This window comes from Macaca nemestrina, chromosome 8 (genome assembly GCF_043159975.1).
Source record: "Macaca nemestrina isolate mMacNem1 chromosome 8, mMacNem.hap1, whole genome shotgun sequence".
Lineage (NCBI taxonomy): Eukaryota > Metazoa > Chordata > Mammalia > Primates > Cercopithecidae > Macaca > Macaca nemestrina.
In genome coordinates, this window is record NC_092132.1 from 67,956,669 (window position 1) to 67,976,953 (window position 20,285).

Below are 20,285 nucleotides of genomic sequence, written 5' to 3' on the forward strand. Positions count from 1 at the left end.
CAATCCACTGTTCAAGAAACCATCACCTCTTCCCTGATTGTTGCAATGGGCTCCCAAATGATCTGGCTGCCACCACCCTTGCCCACTTACGATCTGTTCTAACCAGAGTCATCTGCTGAAACCTAGTTCACATCATTTCACTCCTCTGCTCAAAATCCTCCAACTCACTCTATTTAAAATCCAAAGTTATTGTATGGCCTTCAAGGTCCTACCTGATCTTGACCTCATAACTGACCTGATCTTGACCTCACTCCCCTAATCAAAATCCTCCAACTCACTCTATTTAAAATTCAAAACTATTGTATGGTCATCAAGGTCTTACCTGATCTTGACCTCATAACTGTCAGAAATCTCCTATAACTTCCTTCACTGTTTTTCATTAAGCTACAGTGATGTTGGTCTCCTCATTGTTCACAGAACACAATGGAGACGTTCCTGTGTGTCAGCCTTGGATGGGAACACTCTAACTACCAATACCTGTAATGTCCACTTTTTTAAGCCCCATAGCTCTTTACTCAAAAGTCACTTCAGAGATGCTTTCTAGCCTCCATATAAAAAATTTCAACAACCCACCACATACAACACACTCAAAGTATTATAATCTCCTTCTCTGCATTTAACTCTTATCAATAAAAATATGTACTATATTTCAATTTCACTGGCTTCTCAGTCCTTAGCACAGCACCTGCTCCCTGGAAGGCGCAGACAGTGAATATTTCTTCATTTAATAAAACATATATTCTAGTGAAAGTTACAGGTTTATGGTAAGTTATAAACCACACCACATTTACACTTAAATTGTACAAATTAAAATTAATTCACCTGTTTATAAAAGTTAACTTAATTTGGAAGTGAGTATCTGAAGAAATTTCTTTATATTTGTAATGAAGTATGACTTTTAATACAATTGCTATTTACGTTGATAAATATCAGAAGCTTTGATATTTTATAATCATTGAAATATCAGTGTTAAATATAAGATTTAATCATCTTCCTGCTTGGCTATTATTAAATGTTTTGCATACTAAAGTGAATATTTAACTATATAGGCATTCAAACCTTCTAAAATGTTCGTTGACAATATCTCACTGTAACAGGTGTGTCTGTGATATTGTATGTAAAAAAATATCTCTCATGATGTAAACAAGACATGTATTATTACAGTTCTTTTGCTTTCCAAAAAAAGTATGCTTATTCAAATATATTTTACTTTATAGTTACATAATACAAATTTAGCAATACTAGCAACTTTTTTTCTAGCTAAAATGTTGCCAATGGAATCTATATATATGTATGTGTATGTGTGTGTGCATTTTACACACACACATACGTATCAAGCCTTTGAATGCATCAAGTAAATTCAAAACAGATTACAAGAAAATACACACAAGTTGAATTTATTTGGAAATGAAATAACTTAAAATGCCTGCTGTGAAACAATCATTAGAGTATTTTGAGCTGTATTCTTTGGTTCAGTTTTGCTCACAATACCTAACTCACTATAAATTTACTCACATTTCCTTTAATTTAATAACATTTACTCATCCCCATCATCCCCTGCCTTTGAAATAAGTGAACCACAAACTTTTGATTATAATCTTGTAGCCATAGAAAATTTGGAAAATATAATCTCAATTTAAAATTAACTCTTTCTCTTTACATTGAAAAAAAAAATGTTTGAGTTGCATACCTTCTCTGAACCACAGGTGATATTTCATAAGTTTAAAGCACATTTTTTAAAAAAAGAGTACTTTTTCAAATAATTTTCCATGCCTTCATTCAGCAGGTAACCCAAACCTTCATAATCCCCAAATGCTGCACTTCAAAGTTTTGCTCAGGAAAAAATATTGAAAAGAACAGCCTCTCTTTCCAGTTGATTTAAAACATCACTAGCTTATTTTCAGTACACATATGGAGTTACTTTTAAAAAGAAATCTTGGAATATTGCCAGACTACATCCAGGAAAGGCTTTTCTCCAGAGAGAGCTAAAATTCATTATCTGAGGTTTGGGACACCCATGTTCCTTCAAAATTTGGACACATCTTTGTTCCTTCGTGATTAGTGATAGTAGTTTAAGTTAAAATGAGAAAGTACTCAATGTGTGATGATAGTCTCAAGAAACCAAATTATTATATTGTTTGAACTGATGCTTATTAACAGTTACCTACATAAATAAAACATCACTTTGCATGATGATCATTTTAGAATATCCTTTAAATATGATATTATTTATGAAATATAACAGTCCTTATTTGTTTATAAGAAGTATTAAAGTTAAATTTAGGCCCTTTGTTATATCTCTCTTTTCCTTAAATGGTTAGTTTCCCTCATTTAAATCTATCTGAAATTTTTATTTCAGGAAAAAAAATCATTAAATCCAAATAATTTGAGGGTAATATAATTATGTTATTATTGTTTTTAGTGAGCATTTCATAATGATAATGTTTAAACATTTTAAACCTTCTTTTTTTATTTTTTATTTTTCTGAGAGGGAGTCTTGCTCTGTCATCCAGGCTGAGATGTAGTGGTGCGATCTTGGCTCACTGCAACCTCCCCATCCCGGGTTCAAGCGATTCTCCAGCCTCAGCCACATGAATAGTTAGGATTACAGGAGCAGGCCCACAGGCCTGGCTAATTTTTGAATTTTTAGTAGAGAGAGGGTTTCGCCAGGTTGGCCAGGCTGGTCTCAAACTTCTGGGCTCAAATGATCTACCCACCTCGACCTCCCAAAATGCTGGGATTTCAGGCATGATCCACCACACAGGACCCTTTAACCTTGCTTTTGATGCACAAAATGAAGCTAACAAAGGTGGAAACATTGTTATACATTAAGAAAAATATTAATATCAGCATAATTTCAGTAATAATCAAATAACATTTCACTGTGAAATACTACAAAGTGGTAATTATTTTTAGATTTATTACATATTTTTCCCACAGTATATAACACATATTATGGGTTTTTCTGAAAAGGTAGAAACAAAATTCTCATAACTGATGATAAACAGCCTATGAATGTAAGACAAAATTAATATATAGTAATATGAAACAGATTAAGTAAATACAGACCTTGCTCTAAGAGATAAAAGTCTAACATGTGCAGTGAATCCACAAAATTGAATAGAGACTAAGAATATGATTTTTTAAATATCGATTTTATACATACCAAAGAATAAGTGTACTTTGTTATATGCTAAGTAAAGAAGCTAAGGGACTTTATTATCCTCATTTTTAATTAGTCAGGAAAGAAATATGTGGAATTACGAAAACCACATCAGTGAAGGAAGAGAAAGCTTCGGCAGATTGGAGGTACATTTTATATCACACATAAGCATTACTTATCATGGGAGTTTTTACTTACTTTGTTTTTGTCCACAAAATAGGCATGGACACCTTTTGTATCTGCATAATTTGATAAAATCAGGTATTATGAACTTAACAATGAGTTATTTCAAATGGAACCAAAGCGTAAGCTCTACTTTCAAGAGTAATGGTCGAGCTGGGCAGGATTACTTCTGCAAAATGAATTAGAACACTATGAACTGTAATATATCAGCAATAAGTCTAGCATATTTCAAAACCACAGCTATTGGAGAAATGAGTCTGAATCACTTGAGCATCACAAATCCTAGGCCATATTTTTATTTCCAGCCTAACCCTTTGTGCTGCTTCCAAGTACGCAGCTCCAGTTGATTTCAAAGGCAGTAGATGAGAGATAAAGAGGAGCAAGGATTGTTCTACCTCAGCAATTCATGATCCCTCTAAGGCCATTGATTTTGAAAGAATATGGAGACCGTGGCATCTCAGCAGAATAGATCCAGCTACTCTTTTCTATCTACTCCCATGAGGTAGCACAAGCATTTATCCAGTTTACCATAGCAAATGATTCTCCATGTCCCGAAAATTACAACACTCTTCCTCTCTTCACTCTGAGGAGTCATAAAACCTAAATTAAACATGACTGTCCAAAGAATTATTTTCCGTAATGTTAACATTTCAACAAGAGAAATAAATGGAGCATTGTGATTTGAGTATTATCATAATATTAAATATAATAATGTAATATAACATTTAAACATCCTTAATTTAACATTATTCATTTAAAATATTTACTTATTAAATTATTAATTTTAAATTATTTAAATTATTAATATTAAAGTTGTGGTTAAAAAATATTTTATGGGCATAGGGTAAAGTTGTATAGTATATTACTTAAACATGTGTGCTTATAATTCTCAAAATACTTACAGCTTTCTAAGTGATATTTCTTAGACATAAATATGTCCCTTATACATGAATACCTTTTTTTCTTTGAATATTTTCTTCATTTCCATGTAAATAGTGTATGTATGTGCATTTACTTATAAGCCTCATGCAATTATAATGTTCTAGTAATGTGTTTTGGTGTCCAAAATATTTTCAACTAACTTACATAGCTGTGCTAAGATTTGTCAAAATGAACAAATACTCAAAAGACAGCTTTATAAAGCATATTAATTAATGTATCACATCCTTCAAAAGAAGTGACTAAAACAGCTGAAAGGAATAAATTAAGTTAAAAACTTTGTATATATGTAGTAGAAATATCTAACATTAAAATATTGGCTGACTTCAGTCACTATACTAAATTACATACATTACTTTATTTAATTGATGCAAAATCTTTGTGAAATAAGCAGTATTTTGCTCCATTTTACATACTTTAAAATGGAGTAACGGTTAGAGGGGCTTAGAATTATCCAGTTTTAAAGATGGGACAAAGCTGGAACATGGACCCAGGTCTATCTGAATTGAGAATCCTATGGTCTTAAATATTTATATATTTTATCACCTTTCTGTTCTGGTGACATAGTGTCTATGACTAGGAGAATCTTAAGATAAGATATCTAGATAAAGAGTGTGTATTTTAGGATTGCATTTTTGTTTTCAAAAAATGCTTGTTCAATTGAATTTATAAAATATGTTCTGAAATTATTGAGTTCCATTGGTGTCGGCCATGTTCTGAAGGCTAACAAGGATGGCAAAGATGCGGTCAAGGTCCTTGGAGAGCTAGCCCTACAGAGGAGAGGTCAGAAACTTTTTTTGTATGGAGCCAGAGAGTAAATACTTTTCTGGGTCATAGAGTTTCCCAAAACTAATTAGCTCTCTTGTTTTTAGCAAGAAATTTGGCACAGAAAATATGTAAATAAATGATCATGGCTATGCCCCAAGAAATCTTTATTTACAGATACAAAAAATTAAATTTCATGTAATTACCAGGTGTCGATAAACACTATTCCTATTATGATTGTTTCAACCACTTAAAAACGTAAAAATTCTTCTTAGCTTCCAAGCCATACCAAAACAGGTATTGGGCTGGACTTGGCCAGTGAACCTGTGAACCAAGTTTGGCCAACTCCTGTGCAGAATTGCCCTGGCCACTGAGTACTTAAATTTGGCTAGTCCAAATTGAGATGTGCTATAAGTATAAAATATACACCAGATTTTAAAGATTTAGTCTAAAAGATTTCAATGTCTCATTTATAATTTTTGTGTTGGTTATGTTTTAAAATAACCAGCTTTTGATACTTTGGGTTAAATATCTTATTACAATAAGGTTCACTTGCTTAGTTTTTTTCCTTTTTGCTCACACACTATCTACACATTTTTTTTTTCTTAAATTGTGCTTAAATTCTTCCCTTCCTCTACCTTTTCTGCCACCACTCTCTTATTTCATAATTGATCTCATAGCCTTCATTGTCTCTCCAACACAGATCTTATTTTTTGTTTTTTTTTATGTTTTAAGTCTTCTGGTTCTTCATCACATGACCTTTAGGAGAAGTTTTTGAAAATGAGTTTTTCATATCCAGTGCTTTCTGTCGGGGCACTCTAAGACAGGGAGTTAGAGGAGGGAAAACGTTCTGGCTTCTGAGCTTACTGACTGTACTTCAGTGAGTAACATTCTTCTTATTTTATTTTTTGGACATGGAAGTAAGATTTCCTTTGAAATACTTTCAATCCTTAGAAACTTGGCCAAATATTTCATTCTGGCTTCAAAGTACTTACCAACACAATTTCCCTCCTCTTTCACACCTCCTACAATGAAGCTGTAACAGACGGTAAAATAGGCAATTCTGTGAAGAGAAAAAATACGTAGTCAATTTAGGCTTTGCATAATTGCCCACTTAGTAAATGGGACTATTGGCCAGATCAGGGAAATAAGAAAAAGTTATTGTTGAGAGTGAGAAATATGAAGGAACACTTTTAGAGAGAAATGAAGAATGCTGCTATTCTCCTCTCAACAATTGGAAGCAGTCAAGGGTACTATATCTTTTACCTTAATGCCTTGTTTATTAGTTAGGGTTTTCCTCAGAAACTGAATCAATAGGATAGATAGATAGATAGATAGATAGATAGATAGATAGATAGACAGACAGACAGATAGATAGATAGGTAAACAGATATAGATATAAAATATAAACCCTAACTCATATATATTTCTAATATACATAATGTGTGTGTGTATATATACATCAATTTAAAACTGAAAAAATAGGATATATATATTAGAACCCTAATACATATATTTCATATATACACATGTAGTATGTGTGTGTGTATGTGTGTATTAAACTGAAACTGAACCAATATATGTATATATTTGTATGAATATATATCTGTGAACCCACACACATATATATGAACCCTATTACATATATATAGTGTGTATATATATGTGTATATATACACACACACATATAATATATATACATATATGTATGATTATATATATATATATATAAGAATAATTTTATTAAGAAATTTAGTAAGATAATTGGCTTATGCAATTGTGGAGGCCAAGAAGCATCATGATCTGCAACCTGCAAGCTGGAGAACCAGAAAGGCTGGTGGTGTAATTCAATCTGAGTTCGAAGGCTCAAGATTTAGGAGCACCTATGTGTTAGGGCAGGAGAAGATGACTATCCAGGCTAACAAAGAGAAAGACTTAATTCACTTTTTTTCTGCCTTTTTTTTTTTTCTATTCAGCCTTCATTGTGTTAGATGATGTCCACTCACAATGATGAGGGAAAATCTTCTTTCCAAAGCCTATTGATCTATTGATTCAAATGCTAATTGATTCTGGAAAAATGCTCAAGACATACCTAGAAATAATGTTTTACCAGCCACCTGGGAATTCCTGAGCCCAGTCAAGTTGGCACACAAAATTCATTATCGCACCCTGTGAGGGGGTGTCTTCAGGCTTGTGGAAAATACCTGGTAAGTGCTCTCTAAAACTAAGTGGATCCAGGAAAAGTGGACTGGTGCCCGACTCACCCCAGAGAAAGCAGTAAGATAGAGGCGGTGGCATTAATGGCCCGTACTCTACACTTATGTTCTTCCTTGGAAGAAAGCCTAGGCTATGAAGAGAATTGCAAAGTAAACCAAGAGTGAAACTGAGTTACAGGCAAGAGTGTTGCAGAGCGTGTTCCTTAGAGATGGGCTCTGAATTTCCCACAAATGCCCTCATAAAGGGACAGGTTACATTAACCAATTCTTAGTCTCAGGGAGTATGAAATCACCCAGAAAATAAAACCATCTGTTCTATCCCTCAACCTCTCCTGCCTTCTGCCACTTCAACCCTGCTACAAAAAACAAAAGAAGTAAATGGGGAGCATGGACAGGAATACCCTATCTTCTTCCAGGAACACACTTCCATTTACAGAACTTATCATGGCTTAGAGGGAGAAAAAGCTTTATGTTAAGAATAAATATATTGATTGATATCTTGGACTTAACAAATTCTAATTTCTGAATTGGGGCTTTATTTTAGAACTTAAGATCCTTTTATGATTATCTTTTGCTGAAGACCGAGTAACAAATTCAAAGAACATTGTATTTTGATCATAGCTCATAAGCCATGTATTTCATATATCATTTATCCAAAATGTGCTTCTGTCACACACATTCATATTCACATATCTCTCACCTTTTAACCAAACACCGCATGTTCTCACTCATAGGTGGGAACTGAACAATGAGATCACTTGGACTCGGGAAGGGGAACATCACACACCGGGGCCTATCATGGGGAGGGGGGAGGGGGGAGGGATTGCACTGGGAGTTATACCTGATGTAAATGACGAGTTGATGGGTGCTGATGAGTTGATGGGTGCAGCACAGCAACATGGCACAAGTATACATATGTAACAAACCTGCACGTTATGCACATGTACCCTAGAACTTACAGTATAATAATAATAAAAAATAAATAAAAAAAGAAAATACGTAATGCATTTCTATTCTTTCTACCACCGTCCTCCAATATATACTCTTTACTGACTTCAGAGAAGATCTCTTATGGTGTCAGAGTGCTTCCAAAACCCATCTGTATCCTCACTTTCCTTATGAGGAACCTTTACTTTCCATAAGGCTTAGTCTCTGTGTCATGAGCATTCACTGAAAACTTGGAGCACGGCTACACCAAAGCCTTTACTTCATTAGGATGCTGAAAGGAGTAATACATGGTCTTCTCCTCGAAGAGACTCACAGTGAAATGGGAGATGCTTGTAAAATAAAAATCAAAGAGGCTCAGGAGAAGAAAGCATTCAATTTTAACTTTTTGATTTTGCAATTTCCCCCAAAATGGGTAACCAAAATGTCTAGAAAAAACAAAGCCATACTATGTTTAACTTCATTTCATTGTGGTTATTTGTATTGGAATTTTTTTTCTCCTCTCAAACATAGATGAACCAAAAAAAAAAATAAATTAAGCTCAATTTCTCACAAAAGATCGAGGTAGAATAAAATTAAGACACGTCTAACATAGCTGAAAAATCCATATTATTATCCCACTTCCTGAAAAATCTTCTTCTAAAATATTGTTTAGCTCCAATAACAATTTAAGTTCCAATAGGAATTTTTCCTCGAAGAGTTAAATCACTTTGGCAGTTAGTGATAAGCAAAATCGAGATCTAAAAGCACTATGACAAGATCCTTGGTTTTGATTGCTTATACTTTAATTTTATTCTAAATTTTGCATACTCGCAAATTTCCTTGGATGTTCATAGATTAATTAAATTGATTACAGATATTTTAGGAATTCATATGATGCCTACTTTCCAAATTGAGAATAATAATGCTCTAACCAATATAAGTATACATATTTATTATGTCAGTTTTCCTAAAACAATGTTAATCAAAATATGTTTGTACACAGAAACAATAATAGGAATTTCTCAAAATTAAGGAAGAATTACCTAAACCAGTCCATCATAGGCATTTTAGGTTAAGATCCATCAGCCTCTCTTGCTTTCACTGAGCGTATGGGCATTTATATGACTTATAGTTTTTGTTTTTGTTTTCTTTTTTAATTCACAGAAATGTTCTTAAGCAAATAAATAGAACTTCAAGATGTTGCTTCTGCTATAAGGAGCTATCAGTTCAGGTGCTGAGATAGTCTGGAAAATTCTGAACTAAATTATCTGAGATGTCTAAATTTCCAAACCATAAATATTAAATATTAGAAAACTGACCTACAAGTATTTTAGTGTTTTGCTTACTAGCTGCTCCCTGAGGCTTACCCTGGGTCTTAAAGATAGAAATGGAATATGGTAGAAGACACATTATTTCTAAGTCTTCCTCAGAATATCTGTTTTCTAATTAATAATAATTAACATTAAACAAAAATTTTAACAATAATACAATTAAAATTATAAGGGAAATAATGTTCAGTATTTTCTTTGATTGCAAAGATATTTATTTTTTTATTGACACATATTATGAGAATTGTAACTGCTCAGTATATCTTCTGGAAATGACTTCAAAGACTTTTCAGTTTCACTCTTTTAAAAATGACTAATATAAAAGTATTATAACCAACATAAAACTTAAAGGTGCTCCTACAGAAAAAGTAAGATTTTTCTCTTTGAGCAAATTTTTTATAGAATATTATTCTTCAAAAGCACTGATCTCTTTCCATACCACACACACAAGTTCTATGTATGAGAAGTGCATCGCTAAGGAGATTTTATGTCACATTACTTGCCGTGGAATTAAAACTTTTTTTGACTAAGAGTATTATAAAGAATATCTTCGGAAATATTGAAATATTATCAAACCACTTATTTTCTTAATTCACTTATCAAATACTTACTGAGCAACCAGTATGTACCCTGAATAATTCCTAGTTACAAGGAATTTAACAGTGAAAAAAGAAAAAAACAAAATTACTGGTCTTCATGGAACTTATATTCTCGCCAAGAATTACAATAATACTCCTTAAGGGAAAACAGTAGCATGACTACACTAAAAAGCATATATTATACATTTTATAATGAAGTTTTCTATTAATATAATATTAGTGTTCTCAGAATGTCAAAAGCTACTTTTAATCATTAGTTACCTTTTTACCTAGTATATGAAAAAAAAGATCTTAGAAACAAACATTGATCTTTGTTATGCATGTCCTACTCTAACGAAAACCAAAGGAAAGTTTTACAATAATTTAAAGTACCTGAAAAGTTAACTTTTCATAGGCTCAATAATATAAGTTGAAATACTGCTGTGCTGGCGGGCATTCCTGTAATACAATTTCTTTGACTTCACTTTGAGAAAAAGAAACCCTTTTTTTCCTAAGCACTTCATGTAGCACGTTAATTCAGCATTAATTATAGAACATGTCAAACTGTATTTCAGTCAAAGCTCCCTGTAAGTCTCCAGAGCTTTCTTAATGACAGTAATTATAGGTCATGAAAAGAGTCGTCTAAAATTAACATTGCTCTCAAGTCTTGATAGGAAAATGTAAATGGCTGCACAGTACAGATGTTTTGATTAGTAAAATTTACACTTCCTTTTTCGTTTCAATGCTTGTCAAACTTCACAGTGTTAAACGTAAAGTGCCGCATTTCTCATCTCTCTGAGTAGATAAAGGTGCATCAAAGTGGTTGTAGAAATTCTTAAAATACTTTACCTTATTATTTTGTACTGCAATTAAAAATAAATCAACAATTTCTCCTTCAGTAAAGGATGAGCAAAACAAATTATTAGCTTTTAGAAAAATCTGCAAAAAAGTTTAAAGAATTGTATTTAATGGAAATTTATAAAACCGATTTATTAGAATGTAGAAAAACATCACGCAACTTATATGCTGACTTAAATCTCCTGGTAAACTGTATTTTATCATATAGTATCAGAAAATGCACATAAAGCCTGCTCTGTTCAGAACTGTCAAAATTTACTTACTACAAAATGAGAATGGAAACATTCTGGTTTAAACAATGTTAATATCATCAAACATCCAGGGAAATATAACAAATTAAAAGAGAATCACTTCAAAGAATAAAAGGCCTACACCTTAAGTAATAATAAATCTAATACTTGACATTCATCTCCCTGGAAAATAAAATTAGATAAACTTTTGCAAGGGCATTCAGAACAGCCAATCCAGTTTATTAATAATTTCCTGTTTTCATATTGGAAGCTCATATTATCTGGCCCCAGCCACAGCAGACCTCCACAGATATTTAATAAAGCTGCCGTCAGTAATCCTCTCTGATTACCTATAACCTTCCAGCTATAACACACACTGTGCTGCAGCTCCACAGAAGGACAGCACACTGTCACCTGCTATGATGTTTGACAGCTTATTCTGCGACATCAAGCCAGCACAAAATTACTTTTTCCAAATCCACCCCTGGTTAATAACCAAAAGCAATAATGGTATTCAGCATGCGTAATACTCTGAAAAGGCAAAATGAGGCAACAGAGAAAAAAAAAGATTAAAGAGTGACTGTTACGGTGGTGAGATCAAAAATGGAATCTTGTAACACACAACAATGTTTCAATTATAACACCAAGCTGAGAGTTCTACATATCACTCTACAAAATCCACACTGCAGGGATAGAAACATGGAAAAGGTTTCCTATTGTATTTACACTAGGTGCGTGATTATTCTAGTTCATCCCACACAACATTTGAGAATTTTCTTTCTAAATTACTCTTAGACATTCTCTTGGGAAACTAGAAATGACTTACCTTTAGTGGAACTGTCTGGCTAATGGAAATGCATTGCTTTGATCTCACCTTATGGTTTGCAAGAGTAATAAGGTATTTTGTTTATAGAATAGATCAGACTAAACTTAATCCAAATTTACAAGCACACCAAATTCAATTTAATAGATGTTTTTAAAGATGAAACACCAAATTAAAAGTCTCAACCCTCAGTTGAAAAATAGTTGTTTATATGATATAGGAAGGATACAGTATTTTACATTTGTCTTCATTATAAACAAGTGAATGACCTTGGCATAAGGTTGAATCTTACTGTGACAATTAATGGAGAAAAAATGAACAAATGTTTTCTTTCTTTCTTTCCTCTATTAAATCTTTTCACTTTATTTTTCTCTTATTTTCTCTTTACATGTCTCCCTTTATTCTTTTTTCTTCTTGTCCTACAATCTTGATCAGTAAGACTTTATATACTTTTCATTTTATAGGAGACTAACAATAATTACACAATGCTTTTATATTCTGAATTGTTATATATATAAGAAAGTCATAATCAAGCTAAATACATTATCAGAAACTCAGAAGATACATTACATGTTTATATTTAATATGTTTACACAGATTAAATATAATCTGTGCTTCTCCCTGATAATACAGTCACATGTGGCATAACATTTCAGTCAAAGACAGACTGAATATACAATGGTCATCCCATGAGATAACAGTACCGTATTTTTACTGTACCTTTTCCATACTTAGATATGTTTAGATACATAAATGTTTACCATTGTGTTACAATTGCCTACACTATTCAGTACAATAATGTCCTATACAGGTTTGTAGCCTAGGAGCAATAGCATCTAGCCTAGCTGTGTAGTAGGCCGCACCATCTAGGTTTATGTAAGTCCATTCTATGATGTTCACACAAGACAAAAATCACCTAACAATGCATTTTTTAGACATATCCATATGGTTGCATATGGCTGAGTGGCACATATCTGTATTTGTAGTATATATTTGACATAATGAGGATAAATCATTGAAACTTTCACCTCCAAACCTACTTTCCTTTCTGTGGTCCACATCTCTATAACATGATTTTATACCCAGGGGTTTATGACAGAAATGAGACTGTTATCTTGACACCTCTCCCTCCTTTCTGCTCCACCCCTAATTATTCATTTGGTTCTCTTTTTAAATATCTTTTTAATTCAACTGTTTACTTATGTCCACCTCTACTGTCACCCATCATCCAAGACCCCTATCATTATTCACCTGGACTGTACGTAGACCTACTAAAATCACCTCCTGATCTTGCTCCTCTCCAGAGTGAACTGGAACTTGAAGCAATCAGTTAAAATGCAAATACAATGTGTTTTTTTCTCCTTCCTCAAACTCTTTAATTCTTCTAATGGTTTTTGGTATAAAGTAGAAACTGTTACTGTGACGTACAAGGACATGTATGATTTGGCACTTGCTCACCTTCCCACCTTTTTTGGGTGACTATTCTAGGTTTCCTCATTGTAAGTTACTCAGAAGTGCTCATTATACTCCAGCCAAGCTGACCTTTTTTCCTGCCTCTGGACTTTTCCCCTGAACTTCTCCCTCTTATGAGGAAATGCTCCCACACTACTTAGCTGGTTTTCACCTGTTCATCTTCAAAATTCAGCTTAAATATCATTTCTTTGTGTATGATTTCTCTGACTACCTAATACAGTTCGCCCCTCCCCTATCTTTGTTTTCATGACTCCTTAACTTTCCCTTCACAAAAATATTCACATCTCGAATTAAGTATATTATACATTTAATATTTGTGTCTACTAGTAGACTATAGGCTCCATGAAGGTAGGGAGAAGACTTTGTCTCTTCTATGTTCAAAGTTCCTATTCCAATGCTTGACACCCAATAGCTTCTCAATAAATCTTTTTTTTTATGTTTGTGGTTTTATTTTTATGTTGTGATTTTTTTTTTTCATGTTGCATGCCTGTTCGAGCAATGCACAATGGTCCCTTAAACATAGCTCACTACCCTAAGGATATAATGGGTCTCAGTTGGATTAATGGGATATCTCTGATGAATAAAATACTATCTACCTGGGCCATTCTGTACCACATAGCACAAGAGAAATTATATGAGCAGCCAAATGAGGCTCAAACATAAAATAAATTAGATAAAGGGTAATTTAAAGATTCTAAATATACAATACTTAATCTCCAATTAATATAACCTGGGTTATATTATTATATCTGAAACCAGCGAACTCTAAGGATTTTGTATCTATTCCAAATTTGATTACTTTTTATATGCTATTCTATTAGAGCTGTTTCATAGAAGCAGGTTAGTTCTGGGTATATACACTCTTAGTATGTATATATATTTTTGAGGTACATGAGATGTTTTGATATAAGCATGCAATGTGAAAAAAATCACATCACAGAGAATGGGGTATTCATTACCTCAACCATTCATCCTTTGTGTTACAAATGATATAATTACACTCTTAGTTATTTTAATTTGTACAATTAAGTTATTATTGGCTATAGTCAAAAGAAAAGGATTCCATAAATCAAAGAGATATCTGAACCTCCAGGTTTGTTGCAGCTCTGTTCTTAATAGGTAAGATTTGGAAGCAACCTAAATGTTCATCAACAGATGAATGGATAAAGAAAATATGGCACATAGATACAATAAATGTATTTTAAATGAATTCACTGAATATAGACATTTTCTCTCAGCAAACAGATTATTTATTGGACAACTCTAAAATAAACTAATTTTTGTGCAGAAGTGTTTTTGCACATTATCTTCCTCATGTTGGATTCCCCAGAAATGGGTTTGAGATAATTTGTATGAAAGTTACGAATTAAGGAAATGTTTTCAGGAGAAACTGGTAAGAAATAAAGAGAACCAGAATAAAGAAAGAAAAAGAAAAACAAGCAAGAAAGTGACTTCAGGCCAATCATTCCTTTAACCTAATCTTACAAGGAATCTGTGAAGTGCAAATTATCCCTAAGCATTGTCCATTGTCCCATCTTCAGGCAAGTGAGCTTGAATGAAGAGATGAAAACTCAGACACATCCAGTTCTCTGCAAATGTATGGAAAGTGACTCCAGTTGAAGGAGGGCAGTTCTTCCAAAGAGGAGTAGAATTATGGACTATTAGTATCCAGAACCATGAGAAAGGGACAGAGAAATGGCCAAAGACAACTGAAGTATAGCATCACTAGTAGCTGTTACTGAATACAAATACTTAGAATATTTTGGATTCTTTTTATAAAAGATATAAACTGAAATTCCATTGCCTTGGTGAAAAGTTAATCACATACTTTCTGTTAAACTTTGTAGAACACGTGTCCCATCATTTTATGCCTAAACTTGTCTTTCACCTATTTTGGGAGGGAAAATTGTTCTGATTCCATATGCTTCTCTATAAACATTGAAGCGCAATTTTAATACAAAATCCTTGCAGACTACTGCAAAAACCTAAGTTCCATTTGTGAACTGAGGAGCCATGCCAGGTCTGCTGGTGCAGATTCAAAATAATATTATTTTGTATTTTGTTTCCATCAACATTTAGGACTTCAGCAAATTTTATGCACCATGGTACCTCTCTTCTTTATTTCTCTTAATTTGAGCAATGCACAATGGTCCCTTAAACTTGACTCACTACCCTAGGGATTAAATGGGTTTCATTTGGATTAATGCGATATTACTGATGGATAAAATACTATCTACCTGGGCCATTCTGTTCCACATAGCACAAGGGAAATTATATGAGCAGGGGAATGGAACTCAAACATAAACTAAATTAGGCAAAGGATAATTTAAAGAATCCAAGTACACAATACTTAATCTCTCATTAATATAACTTGGCATGTATTATTATGTCTGAAACCAGTGAACTCTAAGGATTTTGCATATGTTCCAAATTTGATTACTTTTTATACTCTGTTCCATTAGAGCTGTTACATAGAAGCGGGTTAGTTCTGAGTTTTTAATCTCATTCTTCATATAGCAAGTAGTGTGCTAATATCATTCTGGGTTTTTAGAATATTTCTTTAAACAACTACCACTGTATTTTGTTCATTAGATGTAATCATTGGTTTGTAGACTGAGGAAACTGTCTAACAGTGTCTTCCTGTAGATACCTTTACACAAAGTAAATGTTAATTAACTAAAAACTAGACAGATCATATACTAGTTTTGGGTTTAGTGAACTACTAAGCCTCTATCTGTGGAAAGGAGAAAAAAGGAAAAGACATGCTGGATTGTTTTTTGAATGGCATCCACTTTTATATCTTCTATTTTTTTTTTATTTTTCTATTTCTTCTGTATCATTTTTGGAATTAAAACCACTTACCCTTACTTGCATAGAATTTAAGTTACATGCCAAAATTCAGTTTGGGGGACACAAAGCAATATTTATTATGTCATTACTATGTACTGGGTACTGTGTTAGGGACTGGAGATGTAAAAATGAATAAGAGATACCCTGGCTTCAAATAGACCACTGTTTTTAAAATATAAAATAGATATTATAACATAAGTAACTGACAATTATTAGGTGTTGGTTACTTCACATAGAAATTTTACTTATTTTCAAGGATTTAAGAGTGATTTGAAAAGTGTCTGGTGCCACCCACACTTTCCTCCCAACCTACAAAAATCTCTGTGCAGAACACAAGGTATTTATCACAACAATTGAACAGATGAGAAAAGTGAGGCTCGGAAATACGGTGACTTGTTACCCTCACGTCTGTGGCCAAGACTCCTGTGAGGTATCGATGCCTATCATTTCTCACCTCCTGCTTGCCTTTCAACCCAATGAAACCTGAGTTCTATGCCCAGGACTCTAGCAACTTCTCTCACTAGTAAATTCTACCTCCTCTTTGTTACTAAATTAGTGTTTCCCTTTCAGTCCTTGTCTGCCTCATTGTCTGCAATATTTTACAGAATTGACTGCTCTCTCTTCTCCAGACTCTTATAGCTTAACGTTCTCTCAGGCTTTCTTTTATCTTTGGTCTTATTGATTGATTGATTTTTCTTGTCGTTCTTTTGTTAGTCTTTAAAATTGATTTATAAGAAACTTCTTGTCTTCCTATCTTCTTATAAATTATTTTACTTGATTGGTTTAATATATTTTTGCAGCATTAAAGATTACTTAATTGATTAGTTGAATCTTTATAACTACTATCTAGATATTTTTGTGAGAATAAGGTTTGGTCTTACCTCTTAAATATAAATAAAAGAGATATAAAAAGAGATAAAGGAGTCTAGGACTTTCTTGAGTTTTTCAAAGAGGGAGCTGGAGAGTTGTTAATGGAAATCACTCAGGTGAGGGAATATAAGATGGGGAAAAGGTTTGCAGATGGAGATTATATGTGGAGTTTAATTTGGGGCTTACTAAATATGGCAGCCTAGTGGGCCATCTTAATGGTGATGGCTACACCATACACAAAATATATGAGAAGGAGATAGTAGATTTAGGAGCAATTAGTAAATAGTGGATCAATGAAGCATAAAAAATTAATAGGATAACTGAAAAAGCACAGTCTTAGAGAAAAACTGATTTGAAATATGATTAACAGTTCAATTAGAGATATATCCATGTCATCCAAATGTAGATCTCCAGGAGTACAATTATTGTTACATTTTGGCCCTCAAATCCCAGAAGTTCCTCAGATATCAATGTGAGCTCTCAGGAAAAGTAACAAGAACAGAACTTTAGGGGTTTGAGGCTTTGAACTCCCCCACTCATGGATTCAATCAAAGAAGCTATAGTATTGCTGATAATTTTATTCATTCATTGACTGCTGGCATAAAAGTTTGAGAACTGACAAAGAAAACACATATTTATTTGGATGACAAAACTGAGACTACAGAAAATTTAAGCTATTTGATGAAATTTACATAGCTTATAAGGAACCAAGAATAATGTTGGGTGTTTCTCCCAAACATTGTTTCATCAGTAGCTTGTACTGTCTTCTCCATTTGGCTGGCATTCATAGCATCTTTCAGTCCCATGCTTTGCTTTTGAGTCTCACTCATACTTCTTTGATTAATACTATCTTTATCTATCTCATAAATTACAGAGACAATTGTCCCTACACTTGCCTAACACCACACTACTCTACCTTGCTCAATCCTTTTCCAAATGAAGTAATCTTTCTGAAAGGCAAATTGGATGATATCAAGCCATCGCTTGAAACCACTCAGAACACTCAATTGTCCACAAGATAAAGTGCTAACAAACAAGTTATAAAAACTCTCCCTTATTTACTTTCTATTTTCATGTTATATAAATCAATTCACTAAATATTTCTGTACATGTTATGTTCCAGGTATTTTTCAATGATAAATAAACCTTCATTCAGTTTAATGCATGATAGAGTAGACAGATATATTAAAATTTAATATACATAGTATTTAATGAATACAAATGTGATGACTTAAGAAAATAACAAGATACTATGAAAGAATTGAAGAACAAGGGTCTAATTTTATTGTATTTTCAGAAAATATTTTTCTAAAGATACATGAGGTAAATAGGAGTTAGTCAAACATTCAGGAGAAGAGATTTCTGGCAGGAGAGACAACATTTGAGAAGGTCCTGCAACAGAAAACAGATTGGTTTCTTGGGGGAACTGAGAGTGCTAGTTGTGGTTGGATTCCAGTAAACGAGAGGAAAGTAGGAAGGAGTTTAATATGGGTATAGAGAGACTGCTTATTGCAGTTGCTGAAATAGGTCATCTCTCTCTCTCTCTCTCTCTCTGTCTCTCTCCCCCCCCATTCTCTATCTCTTTCTATCTCTCTCCTCTTGCCTACTATACTTGCTACTCCCTCTGTCTTAAACTACATATTCTGCTTCTACACATGTTATTTATATATCTTTTGAATAATTCTTTTCATTTTATAGACCACAGAGTAAATGTTGCCCTATTTGGAATGTGTATTAGTTACAATGCTGTAACAAACAACCCCAAGATGTCAGTGATTAACATAATGAAGTCACCCAACATATATGCTCCAGATTAGACAGTTCTTCTGGAAGACTCTTTGTGTGTGGTGACTTGCTGACCTACTTCATTCCAAATAGTGATTCTAATACCCACTGAACTCACAGGTTCAGTCAGTGTGTGGGAAGAGAGAGAGATTATTTATGGGTCAGACTTGGAAGTGTCCAGCCTAAGAATAACTTAACCCAGATTGAAAGGGCCAAAATTCTGTCCATGGCCACTCCCATCTGTAAGAAAGGCTATGAGACAGAAAGGGCAATGGGCATAGTAAACAAGTCATCATTCTCTGCCACATTCCTCTTTTTTGGCACCAAGTATCAGAAATGTCTCGAATTTCTCCCGTGTAAAGAATGCAACCAGCCTCTTCCTGAGACACAGAACCTCAATTCCCGTCCAGTCACTGTATCCAGCTCAAAGTTCAGGATCTCTAAGAAAGGCATGGTCCGTGGCATTATGTCTAAATGTGTCTCTTCATAGCTCTTCACCCCATGAACCAAAAAGACTAGTTGTTTTCAACGCAACTTTAAACAATCATGGGACAGCTGACTGCTTAGAGATGTATCAGAATAAAAAACATGTGGAGTCATCTGATGATAGCAAAGGTGAAATCCTACCAGAAAGCAAGGAAGGAATGAAAGAAGAACCTAGAACACCACTTACAGTATTAGAAATTGAGCATCATGGCTGAGGCAGGAGAATCATTTGAACCCAGGAGACGGAGGTTGCAGTGAGCCGAGATTGCGCCAGTGCTCTCCAGCCTGGGTGACAGTGTGAGACTCCATCTCAAGGAAGAAAAAAAAAAAAAAAGAAGAAAGAAAGAAATTGAACATCATAAAGATAATGAGAATTGTTTATGTCAGACACTAGGCTAAGTGTACATTTTTTTTTCTTTAAATTCTCAAAGCAACAATTTGGGTTGGGCATTATCATTAGCCCCATTTTACTGATAAAGAAACTTAAATTCAGAAAGGTTAAGAAACTTGCCTCAGTTTACACAGATACTAAATTGTTGGAATTAGATTTTAAGATTTTCTGGAAAAAAAAAGGTTGTCCGAATTAAGAATTAAAAATCTTAATCATTATTATATACTATCTTTCATATCTTAATTTAAATAGCTAAGGAGCCAATTAATGTATTTTTAGATTATTATTGCAAATTATATACCAGGGGAAAATTCACTAAAATTTCAGAATAGCAACCACTATAATATATAGATTTATATTAGAAGGGTTTTGAAAGTATTTACAAATAAAATAATGATACTTAAATACAAAATTATTTAA

General features: G+C 33.4%; 1 long non-coding RNA gene across 1 annotated transcript; it reads right to left on the reverse strand.

The window, feature by feature from the left end:
- Positions 1-2,407: 2,407 nt before the first annotated feature.
- LOC139355668 (uncharacterized) lies at positions 2,408-19,777 on the reverse strand. Its single transcript, XR_011606500.1, has 3 exons — positions 19,662-19,777; positions 6,046-6,113; positions 2,408-3,515 (listed from the first exon to the last, which is right to left on the reverse strand). It is a non-coding gene; the product is annotated as an uncharacterized lncRNA (long non-coding RNA).
- Positions 19,778-20,285: the final 508 nt, after the last annotated feature.